Source organism: Coptis chinensis, chromosome 1 (assembly GCF_015680905.1).
Source record: "Coptis chinensis isolate HL-2020 chromosome 1, ASM1568090v1, whole genome shotgun sequence".
Lineage (NCBI taxonomy): Eukaryota > Viridiplantae > Streptophyta > Magnoliopsida > Ranunculales > Ranunculaceae > Coptis > Coptis chinensis.
The window spans coordinates 19690497-19697234 of NC_141456.1; positions in this window are offsets into that span (position 1 = coordinate 19690497).

The window sequence follows — 6738 nt, forward strand, 5'->3', positions numbered from 1 at the left end:
TTCGATGAGACTCCCATATGTATGGGACTCATAAGAAATAATAGATCCTCCATTAAGATAAACCGGTTTCTTTTAACTTTTCCAAAAAAAGGTTAGGGAGACCATCAATAAATTTAGATTTCCAATGCTCACTATTAGCATCATGTAATTGTAGGACTTTGGCTAGGAAGACATCCTTATACCATCTAAAATGAGATAGAGTAGGACATCTAAGATTTTGCAACATCTCTATTCTTTTCATGACAAACCTTTTACGGTCCAATAAAATGATGGACAATGGTGGGGCATAGAGTGTAGCATGCGTCGGATCTAGATATATTCGATTAGGCATAGGGACTAAACTCCACTTTGGTAGAGTAGTTATAGATTTCATCTCTTTGCTCATGAGTGAGAACATTATCCCACCAACCTTTAAGAATACCTACAAATCCATGGGAAATAAATCTACATACCCTCAGATCTGTATTTCCACGAGATTTGCAAAAACTTTCGCATACATGAGCATCTCTGTGGCGTGTGATAAATCTGATAATCAGATTTAGCATCAATATTCCAAGTGTAAATAGTCTTAGCTTGATAAGACACTTGGTCATTAAAATAGGCTTCTTCATAAAGAATATCCCGAGGGTGGGTCTAGGATAATAATTGTGCTTTGTGACCTATATGACTCATTTTTCTGCGTGATACGTTTCATAAGTTATTTTATTCAGATTAGAGAAGCTTTAAATTTGCTTCAATATCCAAAATTTCATTTGGATTAATATCCTCTTCAGAATTAGATCCTTGAGAAAGAATATTAAGATTTAATTTGTTTAATTGAGTGTATAATTTCTCAATAAAATCATTTTTGGATGAAGACCGATCCAAATTGAAATTGGGAATATCCACGGTGTTTTGAATAGATGGTCTAATATGACCAAAAGAACTGTATTGTTTTAAAGAACTGTTCTTTAAAGGTTCTTTATCCTTATTAGGATCAAGCCTAGGAGTATTTTTAAGGATATTTTTAGATTATTCTCAATTCTAATTAATTGAGCTCAATTGTTTGTAAACACAAATTTGTGTAGTTATTCTTTTTACCAATTTTATTAATATCCTCAATACGACTGATTTTGGTGCGTCTTCATGGGGCTTAATATCATTGGTCTCGGACTATCTTTTAATTTTAAAGGTGTTGTTGGAGGATGAATAGTCATCTCCTTTTCATCGTTGGTAGTCCATTTTTACGATGAAGTTCTAACACACCAATATAATTTTCTCACGGGGAGTAAAATTATTTTTTACTAGTAATATCCTCACGGACTTCAATTGATAATAGGTGAAATAACAATCTTTCCTGTTCTTGAATTACCTTTTATTAGGTAAATTCATATCTTTGGTAATTAAGGTATTATTATTATTATTGTTAGGAAAATCCATTTTTTCCTTAGCAATTCTTCTAGCCTCTTGTTTGGCTTTAAAGAAATCACTAATATCTTTTTCTCGAGTTGCGCTTCAACTCGCCATTCAGAATTTTATTATTACGGTACTCTAGACAAAACCATTTTGTCGAGGAGTACAATTCCTCGATGATAATCATAATAATCATCATATGGGCACGAGCATAGGTTTCAATTCGTAGGAGTAAAATATTTACTCAATTCTTCATATTTTAATTTATAAAATTGATAAGTTTCATAAGGTGTATAATCCATTTATAAAACAAAATCCATTTCTGACGCTGTGGGAGATTCCCTAGCTTGCTGTGTATAAATACCATGTGGTATTTGTTGATTAGAGATACGGATCTCTTCTACAGATTGATTATCTTGTGTTATAGATTAGGTTTCTGAATGCCTAGAAGATTGTGGTATAGAGATCTTGTAAGGGGACCTCAAAGACAAACTTCTACTAACAAAAGGTTTCTTAAAGTTCAATATAACTTCACCTTCTGTTGTTTGGACTATCTGATCCAAATCATTATTAATAATTGGCTGTGGTTGAACAGCGTTTCTGCAAGTCCATGATTCTGGAAATTGAATTTCACTCCAAGGAATCATCCTGGGTGTGGCTACACTAGAAGTTAAAAGATTTGTGTCTATTAACACAGTCTTTCCTGGTGTAGTTTTATGCCGTACATTAGGTGTTAAGGTCTGTAACACCTTGTAGTGAATTCTGTAAGTAATTCCTATCACTTCAGATCCAGGTAAAAAGTTATAACCTTTAGCTTTGAATTTGTAAGGATCTGAGAATCATAAAGATTTCTATCCGATAAAGCTAAACTTAAATTAGGATAGACATCAAAATAGACCGGTCCATGACAAAGACTAGTCTCTCTTGCTCCCATAAGGGGACGGTAAATAGTCGAGACACCTAGCATCTCGAGTGTTGCTTGGATACAAGCATTCATACCCAAAAGGGTCAATGGTGCGAAAGCAACACTGTATTAAGCCTATGTGAATAAATTTATAATTCTTCACATGGTGATATAAATCACGAGGGCTTAAAAGATTTAAATTATTACTCATGGAATTTAAACTAATAGTTTGTTCCATAGTTTTTACCGCAATTTTATTGGTCAATTTTTCAATCCAGTTACCATATCTATATATGGTTTTGGGATCCATATTAGGGATCGTCCATTTATTCATTTTGTCGTGTCGAGATCATACTCGATTAATTCTGTGTTCTTAATTGAACTCAGATCATCATTATTTGATGATTGTGCCATGGGGGTTGAGGTGTTAGTGCAAAACAGGTAGAGTATAATGAATTATAACTATACCAAATAATATTTAAACTATTCTTGATGTAATCATTGACACATCGTCTTCTTCTCCAAATATTATAAGCGGTATAATCAAAATCAAGTCTTTAATGCTTATATTAAGTAAAACCACGTCTGTCAACGCTTTACGGGAGCAAAGCGGCCTAAAGCGCTTTTACGCTAAACGGCCTTTGCATATACCCTACGACTTTGGTGGCGCCCCGAGTTACCAATATAAACGTAAAGAAACAATATTGACCTGTTGCTAAAGCAAATAGTCTTATTTCAACAAGAATAAAATTAAGTAATCTTAATTTTATCTCTAATAAGATACTATTTATAATACTGGAAAGGAAGAGTCAACAGTATTTTAGGATCCAGGCGGACATTCTTGTGGTCGGAAAACCGAGCCTTTAAGCAAGTAGTCCTAAAGAGTAACCCTCACACCTTTTTCCTTAATCATACTTATATCTCTTACTTACATCTTTACTTAGGAAATCATACAATTAAATATAATTGTAAAACATTTCCTCACCGTTATGCACTAACCTCAAATTAAGCTGCCATGGCTCTGATACCAAAATTTAAAAGAGATCAGGTAAAACACCTGATTAATGCGGAAGAAGATCAGTCAGCAGCAAGAACACTTGATTAAACTGAACTTTTATTTATATGGATGGAAGTGTATGTTACAAGGGGAGATGGAGAGCACTCTTAGCAAACTAGAAAGAAAATTGAAAGGTAAAATATTGGATGCCTCTCAACAAGGGTGAGGGATCCCTTTTATACTAGTCGAACTCAAAATATAATTTGGAGTCCCACGCGAGAAGAACGTGTGCTCATAATTCAATAATTGCGGTCGGTTGGGCCACCTTGACAAAGCATACTTGTCTTTTATACGCCTTCAAAGGATAAGAATCCTTTTGATACTTTATTCCATTACCTTTTGACTTTAAAGAAAAGAAAAGGTGAAATGTCCCTTTCATGGGTCCTTCTTGGATAAAGTAGTAAGAATACAGCTGCTGATTCTATTTCTGGTCCTTAATTTGGGCCATAGTGTCTGCCATTATGCTGAGTGCGTAGATTCTCAGCAACTTGGATCAGGATATCATTATCCACATCTTCAAGTTCTGACTCAGAGGAAAGGTACCCAAGATGGTTAAGATACTCATAAGATCCTTCTTCCTCTATTAATTTGAGGATCTCCAAAGCCGTTGGACTAAGAGCCAAAGAGCTCATCCTGCTGAATTGCTCAAAGAATTTGGTTTTATTAGAATTGTCCAAGGATTCTGTAAGGATTAGAAATCTATCAGATTCAGACAACAAAGTAAACTTTGGATACTTTTGTGCTGAATTAGATCTGATAAACCATTTAATCTGATGAAGACCAATAGCACGAATTTCGGCCATTTCTCTGATCCTGTCTTCTGCTGAAATTATATGAAATTTCTCCTTAGAGTCCGAAAGAGAAATAACTCTTGATATGTCATCAAAAGGTCTCTGTTTATGGATTCGGACCAAAAATACTGCAGGATAAGTTTCATCTTCTGTATATTCAGGACAAGCTGTGGTAAATTCACAGTAAACAGTTCCATGCCATTTTATCATAGTATTTTCTATGGCATGAACCAATGGTGAAGGCAGGAATGTTCTTTCATTAGTTCCTGCTTCCAAAGATACTTCTGTACTGATGGTTATGGATTTGATAAATCCCATCTCTAGTAATTCATCAATTAAAAACATATCTTCAGGACCAAAATATTGCCAAAATGTGGCTGGAAGGAAGATATGAAGACTAGGATGTATCTTTGTGAGTACCTTGATAATATGGGCAATACCTTTTATAATCAAAGGGCAAGAACCCAACACTATTGAATTCAATGATTAATCCATTTCTGAAAATGTGAAGGAGGAAGATTTTGGATTAATTAGGGTAAAAGGTCTTTGGTAGGGTAATTTTGGCTTTATTCCAAAAATATTCGAAAAGTCTTTGGAGAGAATACTCCAAGACACACAATCAAGGGATCTTTTTGCACTATTGGTTTTATTAACTTTTGGGACCAAGGCTTGATTGAGTTCGGTTAAGCTTGCTAAAATATTTAGCGATTGATTTTAAGAATCTGGATAAGATCTTTTTATTATCTTTGATCAAAGGCATTGATAACATTGTCCAAAATGGACTTCCGAATTTGTGAAGCTTTTTGATGTGTAAAGAACTTTATGTCTGTTATCATAGACATAAGGTAACTCTAGATCATCAAATCGTACTTTTTTTTTACGATTACTTTTAGACTTTCTAGAAATATTATACGAAGAACTTCGTATTGGTCTTTGAAATAATCGGACTCAAGGTTTTACCCTTGTTGGTTTGTCGGGGATACCAAGCGGACTCACAGGAATTATCGAGTTAAGGAGGCCTAAATTGTCCTCAAGAGTGTTGATCATGTCAACACTAGCGATATCTGAAAGGATTGAGGAGGCCTTTGAAGGTTGCTCGTGTCTTTGTCCATATAATGGATTCTCCAATGAACCAAATTGGAGCATCTTTGGATTCGTAAAAAGACATTCAATTATGCCTTAGATGTACGGGGATATAATCCGGAGAAATATTCTCTGAATAATGAAGAGTATATTATTTCCAAAATATTTGGATACTCATAAGGCCTTTGTTTGTGAATTATATTTCACAATCTTGGATCTTCCTGTCCTGCAAAGAAGAAGAGATAAATTCGAAGACCAAAGGGTGATCCTCAAAGTTAGTATAAATACCATACTTGTCAATTTTATTTATAGGCATAATGGTATTTAAGAAAGGTGTTCCCAGTATAATTTGCTGGGTAAGGCCTTTAATCAATAGAAAAGATAGAGGTATATTAACCTTATTCTTACTAATATTAACCTTAGTAAGCTTATGCTGAATAACAATTTTACTACCACTAGCACTGGTCATAGTTTGAGTAGTAGTTTCAAAATATTTTGGTGGAATTAATCCTTCTTGGATGCAATTCATATCTGCACCACTATCGACTAAAGCAATATAATTATTTAGAATATATTCTTTGTCAATAATCAAGGTTATAAAAATATTCCATTTCCTAGAAAGTCTGAGAGGAAGTGAAGCTGCAGGTGTTGGAAGTTCTTGTCTTCCTTGAAATAGTGTTTTTCTATTTGGAACACTCTTTGCTTTAAATGAAGAATCTCTTTGTTGAGATCTGGATTTTTATTGATATATCCTGGGTGACAAGAGATTTTGAGGAACTAGGCTCATGTTTTCCTAGGCGATCAAAAACCTCTTTAAGATTATACCCTTCCGTAGGATCAACAATGTTGTCCTTAACTGTTTTAAAGCAAGTTTTAATTAACTTTAGCTTGGTGTCAGGGTCAGTGATAGAGTCTATAAGTTCTAAGACCGACTGTTGTTCTGAGGTCAGAACATTAATTGCTAACCCATTCATCTGTAAGATAGCTCTCATGCTATCACATTTGGATTGCAACATGTTACACTGACATGGTGCTTCATTTTCTGAAGTACTAGAGTAAGGATCTTCAGATTCCTTATCAGATTCAGAAGAACTAGTATTAAGTAAGATTTTACTTAATTGTAATTTAAGATCTTCATCAATCTCTAGATTATTGATTTTCTGTTTAGTATAACATTGGTTGGCATAATGACCAATTTTTCCACATTTTAAACAAGTAATATTACTTTTATTGCGTGGATTCTTATAAAAATCTTTATTAGGTTTCCAATTTTTATTGGAACTCCTTTTTATGTTTTTAGAATATATTCTCTTCTTTTTTCTGGGGTTTTGGGAAGAATTTTTTTCTTTCTTTCTTTGAGAAGGAATATCGTAAGCAAATTGCTCACAAAATTCTCCTAGCTCTTGTTTACAGAAAGATTCTGTTTTTTAAGCTGATATTGCAGCTTAAGATCATTACATAGGCTAAGGCCTTCTTGAATGACCTGACTGATGAGACTCCCATATGTATGG